This window comes from Eriocheir sinensis, unplaced genomic scaffold, assembly GCF_024679095.1.
Source record: "Eriocheir sinensis breed Jianghai 21 unplaced genomic scaffold, ASM2467909v1 Scaffold399, whole genome shotgun sequence".
In the NCBI taxonomy this organism is placed as follows: domain Eukaryota; kingdom Metazoa; phylum Arthropoda; class Malacostraca; order Decapoda; family Varunidae; genus Eriocheir; species Eriocheir sinensis.
In genome coordinates, this window is record NW_026111719.1 from 307,501 (window position 1) to 332,027 (window position 24,527).

The following is a 24,527-nucleotide window of genomic DNA, read 5'->3' on the forward strand; positions in this document are numbered from 1 at the left end:
AAGTTTACTGTTTTACGTGTAACTAAATCATTTTTCGTCTCACTGACTGGCCGACTGACTGACTGACTTTTACTAACGGAACTGACTGACTAATTGATTGACTGACTGACTGAATAACTGACTGACTGAACGAGTGACTGATGGAGATGGGGAGCAGACGTAATGGTAAGAAATGATGCTGAATTATCTCTCTTCCTTTTGTATATACCTATCTCTATCTATCTATCTATCTATCTATCTATCTATCTATGCATCTCTTTCTACCTGTATTCCTGTAACTGTATTTCCCACGCCGTGTCCACCTGTGTCGATCAATATATATGTGTTACCAAATCCACGGACTTTGATGTATTTTTCTATGCAAATCTATAGCTATCAATCATTTCTCTCTCTCTCTCTCTCTCTCCTTCTTTTTCTTCCTTCCTTCTTCTCATTCTTTTCCTTCTCTCTTTCTGATATTCCAATTATCTTTCCATTTCCCTTTTCCTTCTCTTTCTCCCTCACTTTCCTCTCCTCCTCCTCTCCTTTCTTCCTTCAGTGCCTCTCTCCACTTCTATGGATCCTCCTCTCTCTCTCTCTCTCTCTCTCTCTCTCTCTCTCTCTCTCTCTCTCTCTGCACAATCACTACAATTCTCTTTATCGCATTAGAAGTCAAAATAGAGAAAAGGGGAGAGAAGGAGGGAGAGAGCGAGAGAGGGAGGGAGAAAGGGAAGGGAGGGAGAACGAGAGAGGAGGGAGGAATAAGGAGAGGTGAGGAAAAGGGGGAGGTAAGGAGGGAGGGAGGAAGTGAGGGGAGAGAGGGAGAGTTGGAGAGAGAGAGAGAGAGAGAGAGAGAGAGAGAGAGAGAGAGAGAGAGAGAGAGAGAGAGAGAGAGAGAGAGAGAAGGGTTGTGAGGAGTGTGAAAGAGGGTGTAAGAGAGACATTGGAGAGAGGGACAGATTGGAAGGAAGGGAAGGGAAGGAAGGGAAGGAAAAGAGGGGATGGAAGAGAAGGAAGAATAAGGGCAGGAAGGAAAGAGGTAAGGAGAGGGATAAATAAAATGAAAGAAAGAAGGAAAAGGAGAAAGTGTAGCTAGAAAGGATGAAGAAAGGGAGGAGGAAAGAAGGACAAGGAGAAAAAAAGGAACAGAAAGAGTGCAAAGGAAAGATGGAAGGAAGGAGAACAGGGAAGAAAGAAGAAAGGATGAGAGAAAGAAAGGAAGAAAGGAATTAAGGAAAGTTTGCAACATATCTGAGAAAGAAATGGCAAAAAAAACAAGATGAGCGGAAAAAATACATAAACAAGAATGAAAGAAAAATTAAAACAAAAACAGAAAAAAGGAGTGAAAGGAATAAACAAACAAATAAACAAACACACACACACACACTTTGCTAATCACCAGTTTTAATAATATTACCATCTGGTTTTGACGCCTTCGTTCCCTCCCTCCCTACCCCCCTCCCCTTTTCTCTCTCCCTCTCTCCCTTTCTCTCTCCCTCTCTCCCTTTCTCTCCCTCCATTCCTCTAATTCTCCCTCCCTCCCTCCATCTCTCTCTCTCTTCCTCTCTAAACAAAGCTACCCTCCCTTCTGCCGTAATGAGCTATGGAGAGAGAGAGAGAGAGAGAGAGAGAGAGAGAGAGAGAGAGAGAGAGAGAGAGAGAGAGAGAGAGAGAGAGAGAGAGAGAGAGAGAGAGAGAGAGAGAGAGAGAGAGAGAGAGAGAGAGAGAGAGAGAGAGAGAGAGAGAGAGAGAGAGAGAAAGAGAGAGAGAGAAAATAAGTTTGGAGTACCTTTAGAAAGACCCTTTGCTCGATTTTATCTCGCCTCTTTGCGCTTTTAAACTCGCCCCTTTTAAATTTATCACCTCCTCCTCCTCCTCCTCCTCCTCCTCTTCCTCCTCCTCTTCACACTTCGTCTTAATTGCAGTACTCTCACGCCACGCCTCATCACATCCTCCTCCTCCTCCTCCTCCTCCTCCTCCTCCTCCTCTTTCTCCTCCTCCTCCTCCTCTTCGTCTTCATCTCCATTCTCCTCTTCCCTTTTAGTCTATCTTTTTCATTATTTCCTTTTTATAATTTTTCTTTTTCATCATCTTTCTAAAGCATATTTCCATTTCTAGGAAGAGGAGAAAGAGGAGAAGGGGAGGAGGAGGAGGAGGAGAGAATATCGATCATTCAATTTTTCCCCTATTTCCTCTTTCTTCCATTCCTCTCCTTACTTCCTTTCTCTTTCCTCTTCTTTCTCTCTCCATATTCCTTTCCTCTTCCATTTGTTTTCCTCTACTTTATCATTATTTCCCTCCTCCTCCTCAACCCTTCTCTCCCTTTTTTTCTCTTATATTATCAATACCTCCATCCTTTTCTCTCCTCTCTCTCTCATTTCCTTTTTAATTCTCTCTCCCATTCTCTCTAGTTCGTCTCTCCTCTTCTCCCATCTCTCCCTTCTACCCTCCTCTTCCCTTATGTCTCCTATCTCCCTCTGTTATTCCTCCCTTGTCCCTTCTTTCCTCGTATTACTCTCTTCCCTGTTCCTCCATTCTCTCTCCCTCTCCCTCCCTTTCTCTCTCTCCCTTCACGCATCAAATTCTAACCCTCCTATATAATTTTTCCCTTTTTTCCTCCCCTCTTTTCCTCCCCTCTCTGTCCCCTCGCGCCACAATATTACTCGCCTTTTACACTCGACATCCCTCCTCCTCCTCCTCCTCCTCCTCGTCAGCAAGCAAACACTCAACGTCCCCTTCTCCTCCTCCTCCTCCTCCTCCTTCCCCCTTGTTTCCTCCTCCACCACGCTAATCTCTCTCTCCCTCCCTCTCTCTCCTCTCCCTCTCTTTTGTTTCTCTCGTTCCTCCTCTCTCCATTGACACTCTCTCTCTCTCTCCTGCTCTTCCTTCTTCATCATCCTCGCTCTCTGCTTATTCCCTATCCTACTGTAACTTCTGTTGGTATTTTCTCTATTTTCTTTTCTTTTTCTTCGTTTCTTTCATGTCTACGTTTTGTTCTATTTCTTATTGTTTATCGCTTTCCTCCCTCTCTTTATTTTATTTTTATTTTTTTCCCCATCTTTACGTCTTCTTCACTACCTATGTATCATCCTTTTTTGTCTTCTCCTTCTTGTTCTGTTCAATCCCTTTCTCTTTTTATACTTTTTTTCATAATTTATAGTCTTTCTCTCACTTTTCTCTCCCATCTTCTTCTTTTTCGTCTTCTTCTTCTTCTTCTTCTTCTTCTTCTTCTTCTTCTTCTTCTTTTTCTTTTTCATCTTCTTGTTAATATTATACTTTTTCGCCTTCTTTCTCTTCTTCATATTTTTCCTTCTTTTTTATTATAAACTTCTTCCTTTCATCGTCTACCTCGTTTCTCTCTATTTTTTTCATAATCTACATATTCTTCATCAACTTTAACATAACTCCCTCCTCCTCCTCCTCCTCCTCCTCTTGCTCCGAACGTAAAGAAAAGCCTCTGCGTCGTTTCTATATTTCATTGTGTTTACCACTGTTTTTTTGTACCCCGAGTGTGTATGGGGAGCACTCAGAATTTATGGCTTATATGTATGTAGAACCACGACCCCCCCCCCCTCTCTCTCTCTCTCTCTCTCTCTCTCTCTCTCTCTTCTCTTATAACATGTTCTCTCTTGAGAAACGTCGCCTCCGAGGAAAATTGATCGAATGTTTTAAAATACTTAATGGTTTCAAATGTACAGATCACATTTGTTTGGTTCGGATCGATGACAGTCTGCGCACGAGGAACAATGGCGTAAAACTCAGATGTAGACAAGTAAATTCAGATTGCACCAAATTTTTCTTCACCAACGTTGTAGTGCGAGAATGGAATAAGCTTCCACCATCAGTGGTCCAGTGTAACACGATTGACTCCTTCAAAAATAAGCTCGACTCTCTCTCTCTCTCTCTCTCTCTCTCTCTCTCTCTCTCTCTCTCTCTCTCTCTCTCTCTCTCTCACACACACACACACACACACACACACACACACACAATGCAGGAAACTGAGCCTTGGCAGCAGTGGGGGCAGGTTCTGCCGGGCAAGGAGCGGCGGCCGCCACCAGCTCATTTTGTTGTAACTGCCGCCGCCTCGTTCACCATGACTTTTGTCAAACATTTACAATACAAATGAAGACAAAATTAGTGAGCAGAATGTTCCCTAAAACCTGCAGCAAGCACAACATCCGACGCACCGTGCTCGGCACCTGCGTCGTTCTGGCCGCCGACGGCGGCGCCAGCGGCGGGGCGTGGCCCCGCAAGGTGACCATCACCCTCTTCCGGCGTCGGGGGTGCTGGCGAGCATTCAGCTCGCGGAAGGTGGCCGCCTTCGCCTTCCCGGAGGCGTCTGGCCCCATCTCCGTCACTGCCCCGCTGGACCTGGAGTATCTCTTCAGGTGCAGCGGGAAACCAGACGCCGAAGCCACGCAGATCAAGATTTGTGTGGCGTACCGCCGCGGTGCAACTCGCAAGGCCCGCGTTAGCCTGGAGGAGTTCCTGGAGGCGCTGCTGAATGGAGGGCGACCTGGCAGCTTCTTCCTGTACATCTATGAAGACAAAGTCGGCCTCCAGCAAGCCAGTCAGCAGTTCCAGGCCCTTCCCACAACATGGCCACTGGAAGAGAAGCCCGACAAGGGAAAGAAGGCCATGTATACTGAAGGAAACACCGATGCCACATACAACGAATGGAAGGTTTTCCTGGAACAGGTGTTTTCGATGAAAGACGATGAAGGAGACACCGCCAATGATGAAGACACCTACAACGAATGGAAAGTTTACCTAGAAAAGGTGTTTGCGGTGGAAGATCATGACGATGACACTTACAATGACGATGACACCTACAATGAACGGAAGGATCTCCCGGAAAGGGTGCTTACGGTGAAAGATAAAGACTTTTGCGAGGCGGCGCACGAGGTTGTGGAAGCCTCTGATGTCGATGCAACAGAAGAGGAGGAAGCCTCAAATGTTCCTGCCGCGAAAGAGGAAGAAAAAGAAGCCTCTGATGTTGGTGACGCAGAAGAGAAAGAAGCCTCTGATGTTCCTGCCGCAGAGGATGAAGAAGCCTCTGATGTCGGTGCCGCAGAGGATGAAGATGTCTCTGATGTCGGTGCCGAAGGAGAGGAGAAAGCCTCTGATGTTACCGCCGCAGAGGAGGAAGAAACCTCTGATGTCGGTGCCGCTGAAGAGGAAGAAGCCTCTGATGTTACCGCCGCAGAGGAGGAAGAAACTTCTGATGTCGGTGCCGCTGAAGAGGAAGAAGCCTCTGATGTTCCTGCCGCAGAGGAGGAAGAAACCTTTGATGTCGGTGCCGCTGAAGAGGAAGAAGCCTCTGATGTTCCTGACGTAGAAAAGGAAGAAGCCTCTGATGTTCCTGCCGCAGAGGAGGAAAAAGCCACTGATGTTCCTGCCGCAGAGGAGGAAAAAGCCACTGATGTTCCTGCCGCAGAGGAGGAAAAAGCCACTGATGTTCCTGCCGCAGAGGAGGAAAAAGCCACTGATGTTCCTGCCGCAGAGGAGGAAAAAGCCACTGATGTTCCTGCCGCAGAGGAGGAAAAAGCCACTGATGTTCCTGCCGCAGAGGAGGAAAAAGCCACTGATGTCGGTGCCACAAGAGAGGAGGAAGCCTCTGATGTCGGTGCCGCAGAAGAGGAGGCACCACTGCACGGAGAAGCCTCTCGGGGCGAAGTCCATTCACCCGTGACCGTCCCTGCCGCCCCCGCCACAGCTTCCCTCGCCTACCGCAGCCTCACCGTGGCGCAGAGATTCATCTCCCGCCTCGCAGGACCCAGTGACCGCCAGCTGGAGGACCTGCGGCGGAGCCACGGCGTCAGCATCGTGCGGGTCAGGCGAACCCTGCACATCAAGGGCCACAGAGACGCTGTCCTGCGGTGCCACCGACACATACGGGACGAGATCGCCGAGTGGCGGAGGCGCGAGGCCGCTGAGGCTCAGTAAGCGAGCCACAGACATGCCTGTGACCCGTGACGGCCGCCTTAGCACCATGTTTCTTAGTATTTCTTATCATTTCTTGTCTTTCTTATCAATCTAGATATTCTGTTGTTGTTGTTGTTGTTATCATAGCCACCTCCCCTGCAAGATCACTCGGTTCTGTTGAGTCATCGTGAGCCGGTTTCGAGTTTCGGGTGAAGGCGCTGAATGGAGCGGCTCAGATCCAGGATGAACTAGACAGATTGTATGACTGGGCGGGGATGTGGCAGATAACATAAGAACATAAAAAGAACGGAAGGAGTCTGCAAGAGGCTGGTAGGCCTGTACAAGGTAGCTCCTGTGAACCTAAGCTCCTGTGAATCTTACCCCACCTAATATCACTGTCCATGAATTTATCTAAGCTATTTTTTAATGTGACTATCGTACTGACGCTCACCTCATGACTGCCCAGCCTGTTCCACTCATCCACCACTCTATTAGAAAACCAATTTTTGCCTATGTCCTTATTGAATCTAAATTTATCCAGTTTAAAACCATTACTTCGTGTCCTACTCGGTTCTCTTACCATCGAAACCTTATTAATATCCCCCTTATTGAAGCCTTTCTTTCATTTATAAACCTCAATCAAGTCTCCTGGCACTGTCCGCCTTTCTAGAGAATGTAAGTTTAACAGTTTGAGTCTTTCTTCGTATGGCAAGTTTCTTAACCCGTGAATCATCTTAGTCATCCTTCTCTGTACCGATCCTAACAATCTGATACGCATTCTGTAGTAAGTTGACCAGAACTGAACTACAAAACAAGAAACACACACACAAGGAAGAATAATGATGGTGGTGATGGTGGTGGTGATTATAATGAAGATAAAGAGGAAGCAGAGGATGATGAGGATAATTATGATGCTGAGGATGATGGAAGAGGAGGAAGTGAGGTGGAGGAGGCGGAGGAGTATGTGGAGAAGGAGGAAGAGGAGGAAGAGGAGGAGGAGGAGGAGGAGGAGGAAGTGACCACAATAGTCCCATCAACTTCCTTTTCCACCTCCTCTTCCTCTTCCTCTTCCTCTTCCTTCTCCCTGCGGTCAGCGTCCTCTTGAGCGTTTGCATTTTCCTCTTAAGTTCGGGTAGAAAATATTTTTTTAACTAAATGTATATGAGAAAAAAAGGTGGATTTTTTTTTCCTTCCAGCAACAACACAAAGAATAGATAGATTTTTCAGGTCATAAACAACTTATTACTTTAAAGGCATGGAACGGATGGTTGCAGAACATGAACAGTTTAGTTAAGTCATCGTGTCTAAAGCAAATCTTCGGTACTCGCGTGCTGCCATCCAGACGTCTGTTGCATATCTTATTGATTTGAGTGAATTGAATGACCTCTCGCGTGTTGTCAGAATGATTTCCTTTCGTAAAATTGGTTAGTTTCTAATTTATGATCACGGCCAATATTATTATCGAGGGTATTATTGTAATCATTGATATTATTTTTATTGTTATTATTATTATTAGTAGTAGTAGTGGTGGTAGTACTGGTAGAAGTTGCAGTAGTAGTAGCAGTAATAGTAGCAGTAGTAGTAGTAGCAGCAGTAGTAGTAGTAGCAGAAAGGTACAAGACAATAGGAGGGGGGGGGGGGGGCAGACATGCGACAGACCGCGTCCCGCCCGCCGCCACAGACAAATTTTCAGTCATCGCCGAGTGGCCTCAGACTACCCACATGCCGTCCTGAAGACCACCTATCAGCCAGGACTCTAGATTGGAGGGGGGGGGGGGGGGTCGTGTTGCCACCAGTGTCTTGTGTTTGTGTGGTTGGAATGTTGGTTGTTCTGCTCTTGGTCAGTTTGTTCATCTATTCTTCGTCTTCGTTTTGTCCTTTCTTGCGTTGTTTCTTCTTACTATTTTAATTCGTTTCTTTTTTGGGGGGTTCGTCTGCATCTGTTGTCCTTTATATTCCTTCTTTCTTTTGCTTTTACTTCCGCCTTTTTTGTCCCTCTATTCATTATTTCTTTTCTTTTTTTCTCATTTGTCCCTTTAAATAGTTACCCTTTAAATATTGTAGTTAGTCCTGCATCTCTCTCTCTCTCTCTCTCTCTCTCTCTCTCTCTCTCTCTCTCTCTCTCTCTCTCTCCCTCACACACACACACACACACACAAACACACAAACACACAATGCAGGAAACTGAGCCTTGGCAGCAGTGGGGGCAGGCTCTGCCGGGCAAGGGGCGGCGGCCGCCACCAGCTCATTTTGTTGTAACTGCCGCTGCCTCGTTCACCATGACTTTTGTCAAACATTTACAATACAAATGAAGACAAAATTAGTGAGCAGAATGTTCCCTAAAACCTGCAGCAAGCACAACATCCGACGCACCGTGCTCGGCACCTGCGTCGTGCTGGCCGCCGACGGCGGCGCCAGTGGCGGGGCGCGGCCCCGCAAGGTGACCATCACCCTCTTCCGGCGTCGGGGGTGCTGGCGAGCCCTCAGCTCGCGGAAGGTGGCCGCCTTCGCCTTCCCGGAGGCGTCCGGCCCCATCTCCGTCACTGCCCCGCTGGACCTGGAGTATCTCTTCAGGTGCAGCGGGAAACCAGACGCCGAAGCCACGCAGATCAAGATTTGTGTGGCGTACCGCCGCGGTGCAACTCGCAAGGCCCGCGTTAGCCTGGAGGAGTTCCTGGAGGCGCTGCTGGATGGAGGGCGACCTGACAGCTTCTTCCTGTACATCTATGAAGACAAAGTCGGCCTCCAGCAAGCCAGTCAGCAGTTCCAGGCCCTTCCCACAACATGGCCACTGGAAGAGAAGCCCGACAAGGGAAAGAAGGCCATGCATACTGAAGGAAACACCGATGCCACATACAACGAATGGAAGGTTTTCCTGGAACAGGTGTTTTCGATGGAAGACGATGAAGGAGACACCGCCAATGATGAAGACACCTACAACGAATGGAAAGTTTACCTAGAAAAGGTGTTTGCGGTGGAAGATCATGACGATGACACTTACAATGACGATGACACCTACAATGAACGGAAGGATCTCCCGGAAAGGGTGCTTACGGTGAAAGATAAAGACTTTGGCGAGGCGGCGCACGAGGTTGTGGAAGCCTCTGATGTCGATGCAACAGAAGAGGAGGAGGCCTCAAATGTTCCTGCCGCGAAAGAGGAAGAAGAAGCCTCTGATGTTGGTGACGCAGAAGAGAAAGAAGCCTCTGATGCTCCTGCCGCAGAGGATGAAGAAGCCTCTGATGTCGGTGCCGCAGAGGATGAAGATGCCTCTGATGTCGGTGCCGAAGGAGAGGAGAAAGCCTCTGATGTTACCGCCACAGAGGAGGAAGAAACCTCTGATGTCGGTGCCGCTGAAGAGGAAGAAGCCTCTGATGTTACCGCCACAGAGGAGGAAGAAACCTCTGATGTCGGTGCCGCTGAAGAGGAAGAAGCCTCTGATGTCGGTGCCGCAGAGGATGAAGATGCCTCTGATGTCGGTGCCGCTGAAGAGGAAGAAGCCTCTGATGTCGGTGCCGCAGAGGATGAAGATGCCTCTGATGTCGGTGCCGCTGAAGAGGAAGAAGCCTCTGATGTCGGTGCCGCAGAGGATGAAGATGCCTCTGATGTCGCTGCCGCTGACGAGGAAGAAGCCAGGAAGAAGCCTCTGATGTCGGTGCCGCAGAGGATGAAGATGCCTCTGATGTCGGTGCCGCTGAAGAGGAAGAAGCCTCTGATGTCGGTGCCGCAGAGGATGAAGATGCCTCTGATGTCGGTGCCGCTGAAGAGGAAGAAGCCTCTGATGTCGGTGCCGCTGAAGAGGAAGAAGCCTCTGATGTCGGTGCCGCAGAGGATGAAGAAACCTCTGATGTCGGTGCCGCTGAAGAGGAAGAAGCCTCTGATGTTACCGCCGCAGAGGAGGAAGAAACCTCTGATGTTCCTGCCGCAGAGGAGGAAAAAGCCACTGATGTTGGTGCCACAGGAGAGGAGGAAGCCTCTGACGTCGGTGCCGCAGAAGAGGAGGCACCACTGCACAGAGAAGCCTCTCGGGGCGAAGTCCATTCACCAGTGACCGTCCCTGCCGCCCCCGCCACAGCTTCCCTCGCCTACCGCAGCCTCACCGTGGCGCACAGATTCATCTCCCGCCTCGCAGGACCCAGTGACCGCCAGCTGGAGGACCTGCGGCGGAGCCACGGCGTCAGCATCGTGCGGGTCAGGCGAACCCTGCATATCAAGGGCGACAGGGACGCTGTGCTGCGATGCCACAGACACATACGCGACGAGATCGCCGAGTGGCGGAGGCGCGAGGCCGCTGAGGCTCAGTAAGCGAGCCACAGACATGCCTGTGACCCGTGACGGCCGCCTTAGCACCATGTTTCTTAGCATTTCTTATCATTTCTTGTCCTTCTTATCGATCTAGATATTCTGTTGTTGTTGTTGTTGTTGTTGCTGTTATCATTGCCACCTCCCCTGCAATATCACAACAGATCACTCGGTTCTGTTGAGTCATCATGATCCGATTTCGAGTTTCGGGTGATGGCGCTGAATGGAGCGGCTCAGATCCAGGATGAACTAGACAGAGTGTATGACTGGGCGGGGATGTGGCAGATAACATAAGAACATAAGAAGAACGTAGGAGTCTGCAAGAGGCTGGTAGACCTGTACAAGGTAGCTCCTGTGAACCTAAGCTCCTGTGAATCTTACCCACCTAATATCACTGTCCATGAATTTATCTAAGCTATTTTTAATGTGACTATCGTACTGACGCTCACCTCATGACTGCCCAGCCTGTTCAACTCATCCACCACTCTATTAGAAAACCAATTTTGCCCATGTCCCATTGAATCTAAATTTATCCAGTTTAAAACCATTACTTCGTGTCCTACTCGGTTCTCTTACCATCAGAACCTTATTAATATCCCCCTTATTGAAGCATTTATTTCATTTATAAACCTCAGTCAAGTCTCCTGGCACTGTCCGCCTTTCTAGATAATGTAAGTTTAACAGTTTGAGTCTTTCTTCGTATGGCAAGTTTCTTAACCCGTGAATCATCTTAGTCATCCTTCTCTGTACCGATTCTAACAATCTGATACGCATTCTGTAGTAAGTTGACCAGAACTGAACCACAAAACAAGAAACACACACACACAAGGAAGAATAATGATGGTGGTGATGGTGGTGGTGATTATAATGAAGATAAAGAGGAAGCAGAGGATGATGAGGATAATGATGATGCTGAGGAGGATGAAAGAGGAGGAAGTGGAGGTGGAGGAGGCGGAGGAGTAGGTGGAGAAGGAGGAAGAGGAGGAAGAGTAGGAGAAGGAGGAGGAGGAGGTGAGCACAATAGTCCCATCAATTTCCTTTTCCACCTCCTCTTCCTCTTCCTCTTCCTCTTCCTTCTCCCTGCGATCAGCGTCCTCTTGAGCGTTTGCATTTTCCTCTTAAGTTCGGGTAGAGAATATTTTTTTAACTAAATGTATATGAGAAAAAAGGTGGATTTTTTTCCTTCCAGCAACAACACAAAGAATAGATAGATTTTTCAGGTCATAAACAACTTATTACTTTAAAGGCATGGAACGGATGGTTGCAGAACATGAATAGTTTAGTTAAGTCATCGTGTCTAAAGCAAATCTTCGGTACTCGCGTGCTGCCATCCAGACGTCTGTTGTATATCTTATTGATTTGAGTGAACTGAATGACCTCTCGCGTGTTATAAGAATGATTTCCTTTCGTAAAATTGGTTAGTTTCTATTTTATGATCACGGCCAATATTAGTATCGAGGGTATTACTGTAATCATTGTTATTATTATTGTTATTATTATTATTATTAGTAGTAGTAGTGGTGGTAGTAGTGGTAGTAGTAGTAGTAGTAGTAGTAGTAGTAGTGGTAGTAGTAGTAGTAGTAGTAGTAGTAGTAGTACCAGAAAGGTACATGACAATAGAAGGGGAGGGGGGGAGGGGGGGGCAGACATGCGACAGACCGCGTCCCGCCCGCCGCCACAGACAAATTTTCAGTCATCGCCGAGTGGCCTCAGACTACCCACATGCCGTCCTGAAGACCACCTATCAGCCAGGACTCTAGATTGGAGGGGTCGTGTTGCCACCAGTGTCTTGTGTTTGTGTGGTTGGAATGTTGGTTGTTCTGCTCTTGGTCAGTTTGTTCATCTATTCTTCGTCTTCGTTTTGTCCTTTCTTGCGTTGTTTCTTCTTACTATTTTAATTCGTTTCTTTTTTGGGGGGTTCGTCTGCATCTGTTGTCCTTTATATTCCTTCTTTCTTTTGCTTTTACTTCCGCCTTTTTTGTCCCTCTATTCATTATTTCTTTTCTTTTTTTCTCATTTGTCCCTTTAAATAGTTACCCTTTAAATATTGTAGTTAGTCCTGCATCTCTCTCTCTCTCTCTCTCTCTCTCTCTCTCTCTCTCTCTCTCTCTCTCTCTCTCTCTCTCTCTCTCTCACACACACACACACACACACACAAACACACAAACACACAATGCAGGAAACTGAGCCTTGGCAGCAGTGGGGGCAGGCTCTGCCGGGCAAGGGGCGGCGGCCGCCACCAGCTCATTTTGTTGTAACTGCCGCTGCCTCGTTCACCATGACTTTTGTCAAACATTTACAATACAAATGAAGACAAAATTAGTGAGCAGAATGTTCCCTAAAACCTGCAGCAAGCACAACATCCGACGCACCGTGCTCGGCACCTGCGTCGTGCTGGCCGCCGACGGCGGCGCCAGTGGCGGGGCGCGGCCCCGCAAGGTGACCATCACCCTCTTCCGGCGTCAGGGGTGCTGGCGAGCCCTCAGCTCGCGGAAGGTGGCCGCCTTCGCCTTCCCGGAGGCGTCGGCCCCATCTCCGTCACTGCCCGCTGGACCTGGGTATCTCTTCAGGTGCAGCGGGAAACCAGGCTGCCGAAGCCACGCAGATCAAGATTTGTGTGGCGTACCGCCGCGGTGCAACTCGCACGGCCCGCGTTAGCCTGGAGGAGTTCCTGGAGGCGCTGCTGGATGGAGGGCGACCTTGCAGCTTCTACTTGTACATCTATGAAGACAAAGTCGGCCTCCATCAAGCCAGTCAGCAGTTCCAGGCCCTTCCCACAACATGGCCACTGGAAGAGAAGCCCGACAAGGGAAAGAAGGCCATGCATACTGAAGGAAACACCGATGCCACATACAACGAATGGAAGGTTTTCCTGGAACAGGTGTTTTCGATGGAAGACGATGAAGGAGACACCGCCAATGATGAAGACACCTACAACGAATGGAAAGTTTACCTAGAAAAGGTGTTTGCGGTGGAAGATCATGACGATGACACCTACAATGAACGGAAGGATCTCCCGGAAAGGGTGCTTACGGTGAAAGATAAAGACTTTGGCGAGGCGGCGCACGAGGTTGTGGAAGCCTCTGATGTCGATGCAACAGAAGAGGAGGAAGCCTCAAATGTTCCTGCCGCGAAAGAGGAAGAAGAAGAAGCCTCTGATGTTGGTGACGCAGAAGAAAGAAGCCTCTGATGCTCCTGCCGCAGAGGATGAAGAAGCCTCTGATGTCGGTGCCGCAGAGGATGAAGATGCCTCTGATGTCGGTGCCGAAGGAGAGGAGAAAGTCTCTGATGTTACCGCCGCAGAGGAGGAAGAAACCTCTGATGTCGGTGCCGCTGAAGAGGAAGAAGCCTCTGATGTCGGTGCCGCAGAGGAGGAAGCCTCTGATGTCGGTGCCGCAGAGGAGGAAAAAGCCACTGATGTCGGTGCCGCTGAAGAGGAAGAAGCCTCTGATGTTCCTGCCGCAGAGGAGGAAAAAGCCACTGATGTCGGTGCCGCTGAGAGGAAGACCTCTGATGTCGGTGCCGCTGAGAGGAAGCCTCTGATGTCGGTGCCGCTGAAGAGGAAGAAGCCTCTGATGTTACCGCCGCAGAGGAGGAAGAAACCTCTGATGTTCCTGCCGCAGAGGAGGAAAAAGCCACTGATGTCGGTGCCACAAGAGGGGAGGAGGCCTCTGATGTCGGTGCCGCAGAAGAGGAGGCACCCCTGCACAGAGAAGCCTCTCGGGGCGAAGTCCATTCACCAGTGACCGTCCCTGCCGCCCCCGCCACAGCTTCCCTCGCCTACCGCAGCCTCACCGTGGCTCAGAGATTCATCTCCCGCCTCGCAGGACCCAGTGACCGCCAGCTGGAGGACCTGCGGCGGAGCCACGGCGTCAGCATCGTGCGGGTCAGGCGAACCCTGCACATCAAGGGCCACAGAGACGCTGTTCTGCGGTGCCACCGACACATACGCGACGAGATCGCCGAGTGGCGGAGGCGCGAGGCCGCTGAGGCTCAGTAAGCGAGCCACAGACACGCCTGTGACCCGTGACGGCCGCCTTAGCACCATGTTTCTTAGTATTTCTTATCATTTCTTGTCTTTCTTATCAATCTAGATATCTGTTGTTGTTGTTGTTGTTGTTGTTATCAAAGCCACCTCCCCTGCAAGATCACAACAGATCACTCGGTTCTGTTGAGTCATCGTGATCCGATTTCGAGTTTCGGGTGAAGGCGCTGAATGGAGCGGCTCTGATCCAGGATGAACTAGACAGAGTGTATGACTGGGCGGGGAGGTGGCAGATAACATAAGAACATAAGAAGAACGTAGGAGTCTGCAAGAGGCCGGTAGACCTGTACAAGGTAGCTCCTGTGAACCTAAGCTCCTGTGAATCTTACCCCACCTAATATCACTGTCCATGAATTTATCTAAGCTATTTTTTAATGTGACTATCGTACTGACGCTCACCTCATGACTGCCCAGCCTGTTCAACTCATCCACCACTCTATTAGAAAACTAATTTTTGCCCATGTCCTTATTGAATCTGAATTTATCCAGTTTAAAACCATTACTTCGTGTCCTACTCGGTTCTCTTACCATCGGAACCTTATTAATATCCCCCTTATTGAAGCCTTTCCTTCATTTATAAACCTCTATCAAGTCTCCTGGCACTGTCCGCCTTTCTAGAGAATGTAAGTTTAACTGTTTGAGTCTTTCCTCGTATGGCAAGTTTCTTAACCCGTGAATCATCTTAATCCTCCTCCTCTGTACCGATTCTAACAATCTGATATCCATTCTATAGTAATGTGACCAGAACTGAACCGCATAATCAAGATGAGGTCTAACTAATGCTAAATATAGTTAGAGGATGACCTCGGCGCCTCTGTTGATCACGCCCCTTGAAATAAATCTCAGTACTTTGTTTGATTTCTATCTTGAATGCATTGTGCCCTTGGACGGAGATCAGAGCTCACTAAGACCCCTAAATCCGACGATGGAGTTCAATATCGGAAGTGCAGTATTCTGAGTGTAGGTAGGAACAAAATTATTGCTTAAATGGCACTCCCCTCAGCAGGTCTAGGTGTGAGAGGGATTTAGGGGTGATAGTGAGCTCTGATCTCCGTCCAAGCGCACAATGTATTCAAGTTAGAAATCGAGCAAACAAGGTACAGGGATTCATTTAAAGGAGCGAGAGCAATAGAAGCGCCGAAGTCATCCCCAAGCTATATTTAGCATTAGTTAGATATTATCCCGGTTCAGATCTGGTCACCTTACTATAGAATGGGTATCAAAATGTTAGAATCGATACAGAGGTGGATGACAAGGATGATCCATGGGTAAAGAAACTTGACATATGACGAAAGACTCCAACAATTAAACTTGCATTCTATAGAAAGGCGAAGGGTGCAAAGAGAATTAATGGAAGTCTATAAATGGATAAAATGCTTTAATAAGGGGGATATTAATAAGGTCCTTATTGTAAGAGAACCGAGTAGGACACGTAATAATGAGTTTAAATTAGCTATATTTGGACACAACAAAGACATACGCAAAAACTTGTTTACCAGCTAAGTGGTGGATGAGTGGAACAGGCTTGGCTGCCATGTTGCGAGTGCCAATACGATAGACACATTTAAAAAAAAGTTAGATAAATTATTTAGGGTAGGCGGTGGCGTAGGTGGTAGAGTACTGGGCCCACATTCACCGCGTGATGGACGACGCGGGTTCGAATCCCCACGCTACCACTCGGATTTTCAGTCACCGCGAGTGGCCAAACTCACAACCCATGCTGTCCTGAACCCCACCCATCAGCCCTAGAGAAGCCGTCAAGCGAATCAAGAACGAGTTCCGGGGGCAGGGTCGAGCCAATGCAAATTTATGGATAGTGATGTTAGGCGGGGTTAGGTTCACAGGAGCTCTCTTGCATAGGCCTACCGGCTTCTTGCAGACTCCTTATGTTCTTATATTCTAATGTTCTTACAAATCACCATTCACTCTCCTCCTCCTCCTTTTCCTCCTCTTCTTCAACTTCCCTCTCGTAGGAATCATCTTATTTTGCTCTTCATTCACTATAAAAAATTGCCTGCGCCACGACGGGCTTGGGCCGACCATCTGGCCCATGAAGAAAGCCTACCGGCGCTATTGGCGGGGATGTGAAAAAAAAATAATAAAAAATGAATAAATAAAAAAAAATATATAGATAGATAGATAGATAGATAGATAGATAGATAGATAGATAGATAAATAGATAGATAGATAGATAGATAAATAGATAGATAGATAGATAGATATATAGACAGACAGATTTTATAGTGCCTTTTGAATAGGTAGCAAACGACAGTGTACCTTTGGGTCTGTACATATTATATTTGTATCTATGTTTATATATAAATGTGTGAGAGAGAGAGAACTTTACCGAGCATGATAAAATAGCGTAAAAAAAAGTATCTGGCCGTTTAATATTTATGTGTGCGCAGAAAAATATGGCGGACGGATTCTCGTGACCATTCGACTAATAATCCAATTGTTCGAGTTTAATTTGACTTTTAAATGCTCTCTCTCTCTCTCTCTCTCTCTCTCTCTCTCTCTCTCTCTCTCTCTCTCTCTCTCTCTCTCTCTCTCTCTCTCTCTCTCTCTCTCTCTCTCTCTCTCTCTCTCTCTCTCTCTCTCTCTCTCTCTCTCTCTCTCTCTCTCTCTCTCTCTCCTTTCCTTCTTTCCTTCTTCCCTTCTTTCTTTCTTTCTATCTTTTTTTTCATTCTTTCCTTTTACCCTCTTATCTTTTCTTTCTTTTTCTTCCTTTTTTCATTCTTCCCTTCTCTCCTTCTTTCTTTTTCTCTTTTCTTTTTTTTCTTTGTTTTCTTCTTTTCCTTCTTCCCTTCTTTTATTCTACCTTCATTCCTTCTTTTCTTTCATTCCTGCTTTCCTTTTTTCTTTCTTTCCTTCTTTCTTTTTTTCTCCGGCCTACTCTCTCTCTCTCTCTCTCTCTCTCTCTCTCTCTCTCTCTCTCTCTCTCTCTCTCTCTCTCTCTCTCTCTCTCTCTCTCTCTCTCTCTCTCTCACCTTGTAACTCACTCCTCTGCATAACAATAGTGCAATACCCATATATCTCTTCCTCCCTCTCTCTCCGCCCCTCCACCTCTCCTCCCTCCATCCCTCCATCCTACATCTCTCTTTAACCCTTTACCCTCCATATCTCATTCCTCTACCTCTCCACACCTTTCCTCTCTCTCTCTCTCTCTCTCTCTCTCTCTCTCTCTCTCTCTCTCTCTCTCTCTCTCTCTCTCTCTCTCTCTCTCTCTCTCTCTCTCTCTCTCTCTCTCTCTCTCTCTCTCTCTCTCTCTCTCTCTCCACTTCTCAACCCCATTCTTTCTCTCTTTACTCTTCCTTATTTTCTCTCCTTTCCTCCCTCTCTCCCTTCCTTCACCCCTCCATTTCTCATTCCTCTACTTCAACACCTCTCCACTTCTCCTCTGTCTCTCTCTCTTTTACTTATCTCCTTCCACTCCTCCCTTCTCTCTCCTTCCCTCCATTCTTATCTCTTCTCTTCATTTATCCATCTGTATCTTCTTCCACCTTTCCTCCCTCTTATCTTCCACCTCTTTCTTCTTAATTTCTCTCTCCCCTTCTCTCTCTCTTTCCTCCACCCCTCTATCACTTCCTCCACCTGTTCCTTCCTTCCTCCTTCCCTCCCTCTCTTCCTCTCCCCATTCCTACCATCATTTCAATCTCCATAATTCCCTCCCTCCCTCCCTCCCTTTCTCTCCCCTGATTTCCCCCCCCCCCCCTCTCTCTCTCTCTCTCTCTCTCTCTCTCTCTCTCTCTCTCTCTCTCTCTCTCTCTCTCTCTCTCTCTCTCTCTCTCTCTCTCTCTCTCTCTCTCTCTCTCTCTCTCTCTCTCTCTCTCTGAACAAAAAAAAAACACCTTCTTTACATATGAATCCGTAAAATTTCACACACACACACACACACACACACACACACGTTCACTCATGCCTCACGCCCTTTCACTCCTCCTCCCTACTCCTCCTCCTCCTCCTCCTCCTCCCCCTTTTCCTCCTCTATGAATACCACGAAGCAAAAGGGGTGAGAGATTTTGTAGAGGTACGGAGGGGAGAGAAAAAAAAGAGGGAGGGAGGGAGGAGAGGGAAGGGAGGGAGAGGGGAGAGAGAAAACAGGCAAGGGGCGGAACAGATGATGGAAGAGAGAGGCAATAAAAAGGAGAGGCAAACACGAAACGGGTGATAAAGATGGAGGAGGAGGAGGAGGAGGAGGAGGCTGGGGTGATGGAAGAGGATGGTTGGGGAGCGGATGATAAAGGAGGTGTAACAAGTAAACGGAGAAGAGGAGAGAGAGGTGGAGGAGGACGAGGAGGCGGAGAGAGAGGAAGCTGGGATGAAGGAAGGAAGGAAGAAAGGGAGAAAGGAAAATAAAGGATGAGAAAGGCGAGAGAAAGAACAGAGAAAAGAAGGAAGAGGAAAAGTTAGGAAGAAGATATGAGGAGGAAGAAAGGAGGTAAAGAAGGAGAAGAAACGAAGGAAGAAAAAGGGAAAGAGGAAAAGAAATACATAAGGGAGAAGAATTAAGGAGGGGAAGATAATTATGAAGAGGAGAAGAGAGGGAGGGTAAAGGGGTAGGACGGGGGAGAAAGAAGGGAGAGAAGAGGGAGAGAGGAGGATGAAAAATGAGAGAGTGGGAATAAGTAGGATTATGGGAGAGTGAGTGGCTGGAGGAAAAAGAATCAGGGAGGAGGGAGAGGAGAGGGAGAGGAGGGGAGAGGAGGGAGGAGAAAAAGGGGTGAAAAGCAGAGGAAGGGAAGGGGAGGGGTGGGTGAAGAGACGATGGGGACGAATAAAAAGGAAAGTAATGAGAGAGAGAGAGAGAGAGAGCAAATGACAGATATTTAACGCAAGAAACTGAATTACAAGAATTTTTTTTTTTTTTGTGTGTGTCTGTGTGGGAAAGGTGAGAATTACGTTGTTGTGCATATGTTGAGAACCAAATGTTTACGAGTAGGGAAGAGGAGGAGGAGGAGGAGGAGGAGGAAGAGGAGGAGGAGGAAGAGGATATACAGGAGGATACGAAAGGGAAGGATGCAGGAAGAGATGATGAGAAGGAGGAAGAAGAGGAAAGCAAGTAAAAGGAAGAATAGGAAAGGAAGGAGAAGGAGGAAGTGAAGGAGGACAAAGAGGATATGAGAGAGAAAAAAAGAACAGAGGATTTGATGACATGAAGGAATAGGAGACAATAAAGGAGGAGGAGGAAACAGAGGAAGAGAACGACGAGAAGGATAAATGGAGGGATACAAAATGGAAGGGTTAAGATATAAAGAAAGAAGAGGAAAGCAAGAGGAAACAAGAGGAAGAGGAAAATATACAGGCAAAGTATTTAAAAGAATTATATAAAGATTGATATGAGACACGAAAAATGTAGGGGAGGAAAAACGATGGAGGAGGAGGAGGAGGAAAAGGAGGAGGAGGAGGAGGAAGGTTATATAAGCATGTTTTTAAAAATTAATATGAAGAAGTGTTGACTTGAAAATGATGATGATGTGTGTGTGTATGTGTGTGTGTGTGTGTGTGCGTGTGTGTGTGTGTGTGTGTGTGTCCTTTCGAGTTTCACCCATCAGTGAACATGCATCCACACACACACACACACACACACACACACACACACGCACACACACACACACACACACACATCAAACACAGAGAAAACGAGTTGCAATTCTGCAAATATTTTCCTCCTTTCCTTCCTTTCTTCCTCCCTCCCTTCCTTCCTTCCTTCCTTCCTTCCTCCTCCTCCTCCCAAACCGCTCACACACTCAAAGGCAAATGCATATCAGAGGTTTCGGTGGTGGTGATGGTGGTGATGGAAGTCGTGGTGGTGGTGGTGGTGGTGGGTTCGATGGTGATGGTAGTTTAATCATCTCTCTCTCTCTCTCTCTCTCTCTCTCTCTCTCTCTCTCTCTCTCTCTCTCTCTCTCATCACTTTCACCTATTAACACCTGACGCTTTACCTGTTTTTTTTTATGTCCTCATATTAAAATTAATATGTAGGTGGGTGGTTGAGTGGGTGGTAGGTAGTATAGTAGTAGTAGTAGTAGTGGTAATTGTGATTTTGATTTGTTGAAGCTTTCACATATCTTCATTTCTTTTTTTTCTTTTTTTTGGTTCAGAGTCAGGGTAATTTCTTTTTTCATATTTTTCATAACTATTAACTGATCCTATTGTTATTATCGAAGTTTATATCTATTTAGACTCTCTCTCTCTCTCTCTCTCTCTCTCTCTCTCTCTCTCTCTCTCTCTCTCTCTCTCTCTCTCTCTCTCTCTCTCTCTCTCTCTCTCTCTCTCTCTCTCTCTCTCTCTCTCTCTCTCTCTCTCTCGCTGAGTATTTATAGATTTCATTCATTTAGGATTGCCGTTCATCTCCTTTCATCTATTTTCCTTTATTAATTCCCGCTCTCCCTCCTTTACTCTCCTCTTCTCTTTTATCTCATCTTTCCTCTCCTCTGCTATCTCTTGCTTTCTCTTTTCTCTTTTCCCTCCTCTCTTTCCTCTTGTCTCCTCTTCTCTTTCCCTCTCCCCTCTCTTCTGTTCTCTCTGCCATATTGCGCCGAGGTCGAAGTCCCCTCCTCGTGTGTGTGTGTGTGTGTGTGTGTGTGTGTGTGTGTGTGTGTGTGTGTGTGTGCGTTTGTGTGTGTGTGTGTGTGTGTGTGTATGTGTACCTGCCTTTTGTTTAGCCAAGGTCATTCATCTACCACGGCCCATTTAACACACACACACACACACACACACGCAGTAATGTAACACAGTGAAATAAATTTGGACTCTCTCTCTCTCTCTCTCTCTCTCTCTCTCTCTCTCTCTTATTTATCTATCATGGCGGTGGCCGAGTGGTCAGCGTGCGGGCGTGGTGAGCCCGTGGACCTAGGTTCGAATCCCACCAAAACGCGCAGATTTTTCAATCCATCGCCGAGTGGTGGAAGACTACCCACATACTGCCCGGATCTTCAATCATCCCTAACTTCAGCGACATCGTTCAAGAGGAGCACCGGGGGGCAGCATGGGCCAAGCAAGAGTCATACATCACGGCAGCCACTATAAATAAAATCCGCCTGCGTCCAAAAGGTCCATCAGGAGAGCCAACCGGCGCTACAGGCTGCACATAAAAAAAAATCCATCTATATTTATATCCACCCGCACGCACACACATTCCCACACACTCATCTTTAAATTCTCTTTTTTTTAAGGTGGTCTTACTTCTACTTTCGAACAATAACCTCAAACCTTAATTATGAAGACTCTTGACTATATACTGTGTAGCTCGTAAGACTCACTAACGCCATCTGGTAGTGACTGACCTATTTACTTTGAAGATTGTGTCCATCCCACATAAGTATTCCAACGTGATGCTGTTAATAAAAGACCATTCCTCTGTAATTCCTCTACTACCACCACGGGACAGAATATTTCCACACTGCCACACTCCACTTTATTCCACTCTGTATATCCACACATACAGCCACACTACATCACAACATCTATAACTGCCTCAACACCACACCAGTTCCACATGAGAAGACCATTTCCACTATCACACTCCACATTCACTATTCCACTCTATATCCGTACCCAGTGCCACACTCATAGAAACCCCACATCCCACACCACATACCTGACTCCACATCTATCAATTCCACATTTTCAGCTCCACATATCCCCATTTCCACACTACACATCACTCTTCTCTCCACACATCACTATATATCTAATCATCTTCACGTTCCCACATTACTCTTCCACCACCACCACAACCACCACCACCATCACCACCTTCTCCTTGTGGTCCGCGTGGAGAGTACGATCAATCCTTCCAAGATTTACTGGACGTCTCGAAAACTGATTAAATTGTACCATAACAGCTAATTTATGCCTGGCTAAGGGGTATCTAATTGTCTCTCTCTCTGTCTGTCTATCTATCTATCTATCCACTTACCTATCTGTTTATTCATCTTCTTATACAATCTCTTTTTTGCAGTCTTATTTGTTTCAGTTTTTGCATCTTATTCCTCTTCATTTCTCCTTATTCCTTTCTTTATTATCATCATCTTCATGTCCCTCCTCCTCCTCCTACTACTACTACTACTACTACTACCACTACTACGTTTCATTTTACTTCAGTCTCCCAAAATTCATTATTCATCTTTCCCATTCTCCACTTTTCACTTGCCCTGCTCCAAATTCTGTGCCTCCTCCTCTTCCTCTTCCTCTTATTGCCTCTGTCTCTTCCTCCTCCTCTTCTTCCTCTCCCTCCTTCTACTCTATCGCCTCTAACTCTTCCTCTTCCTCCCCCTCTTCCTCCTCTTCTTCCTTCCTCTACGCAGTTTCGTCAATGTTCCCAGCTTCGTCGCCGCTCTCATCGTTCTAACCTTCTGTTCTTCTTCCCACGGGAAACCACCTACTCGCCGCAGCTCCTCCTCCTCCTCCTCCTCCTCCTCCTCCTTCACCTCCTCCAGCACCATTACTTCCTCTCCTTACCACCAGCACCATATCTCCTCCTCTATTCAGCCTTCTCATTCTCCTCCTCCTCCTCCTCTTCCTCCTCCTCGTATTCTTCCTTCCTTCAGCTCAACCATTTCCTTTAGCACCAGCCCACCTCCTCTTCCTCCTCGTCATCCTCATCTTATTCTTCCTTCTCCTATCTTCCTCATCCTTAACTTATCATGGCTCACTGTGTATTACCTCAAAACTGATATTTAAGTCTTTTTTGTGTGGATTAGACGAAGGAGAGATCAGGAAAACGCATAAGAGGAAGAAAAGATTAAGAAAGAAAATAAAAAAGCTACTACTACTACTACTACTACTACGACTACGACTACGACTACGACCACTACTGCTCAATACTCACCACCCATCAATCACAACACATGAAGCCCTTAATCAAAAAGAAAACGGATGACGGGCTTCTCCGCCGCAAACTGAAGGGCAGACTCCTATATTCCCACGTTTTTTAAGCACTTCCTATCTTTTTTTTTTCTTTTCTTAGTTTTCCTCGTTTTTCCTGCCTTTTTTCCCTCCTCTACTTCTATTTTTTTCGTTGTCCAAGTTCTCCTCTTCATTTTAATTCCTCGTGTCCTCCTCCTCCTCCTCCTCCTCCTCTTCTTTATTTTCTTCTTTCTCCTACTTTTTCATCGTCTTTTCTTCTTCTCCTGCCTCTTCCTTCTTTCTCCTTTGTCTCATTCAGCCATTTTTATCCTTTTTTATATGTTTTTCATTGTTGTTTTTATTTTCCAATGTCTAATTAATTAACTTTCTATATTTCTTCTTTTTTTCCTTCACATTCCTCGTCTTCCTCTTCCTCTTCCTCCTTCTTCTCCTTCTCCTCCTCCTCCTCCTCCTTCAGCGCATCTTCAGGTAAACGTGTGTCAAGGTTGGACGAACACGAGAAGGAAGGAAGAGATAGAAGTGTTTGTGTGTGTGTGTGTGTGTGTGTGTGTGGAGAGAGAGAGAGAGAGAGAGAGAGAGAGAGAGAGAGAGAGAGAGAGAGAGTGTAATGTATCTTGTGGTGAGGGAAACAATAGCAAGACAAGAATAGAACCGATACAAACACCTTCCTTCCTTCCTTCCTTCCTTCTTTTCCTTCATTTTCTTACTTCTTTCGTTCCTTCATTCTTTCCTTGCTTTTCTTCGTTCTTTCCTCCACCTTCTTCGTCCTTTTTTCCTCCTTGTCTTTCCTTCCTTCCTTCCTTCCTTCTTTCCTTTCTTCTTTGCTTTTCTAATTCCTTCTTTTCCTTCACTTTTCTTCCTCCTTTTCTTCCTTTATTCTTTCTTTCTTGTTTTCTCCTTTCTTTATTCTTTCTTCCTTCTATGTCCTTCCTTCCTCCCTTAATTCTTTCCTTCTTGTTCCACTCCTATTTCCTTCCTTCCTTCCTTCCTTCCTTTCTTCCTCCTTCTTTTACCTTCCTTCCTTCCTTACTTCCTTTCCCTCCTACCTTCGTCCTTCATTTCCCTCAATTTTCTTCCTTCCTTCGTTCATTCAGTTTTCCTTTACCTTTTCCCTCTTTCTTCCCTCTCCTATTTCCTTCCTTCCTTCCTTCCTTCCTTCCTTCACTCAAGCACCGCTCCATCCTTTGCCTGCTGTTCAATCCAAGTTTAATTAAATTCATCAAGGTTAGGGTGCCTCCTCCTATTCCTCTTCCTCCTCCTCTTCCCCCTCCTCCTCCTCTTCCTCTTCCTTCCCCCTCCCTCCCTCCCTTCGTCCCTCCCTCTATTACTCTCTCCAATTCTCTCTCCCTCTTTCTCTTAAATTTATCTCCCATCTCCTTTTCCTCCTCCTCTTCTCCTTTCC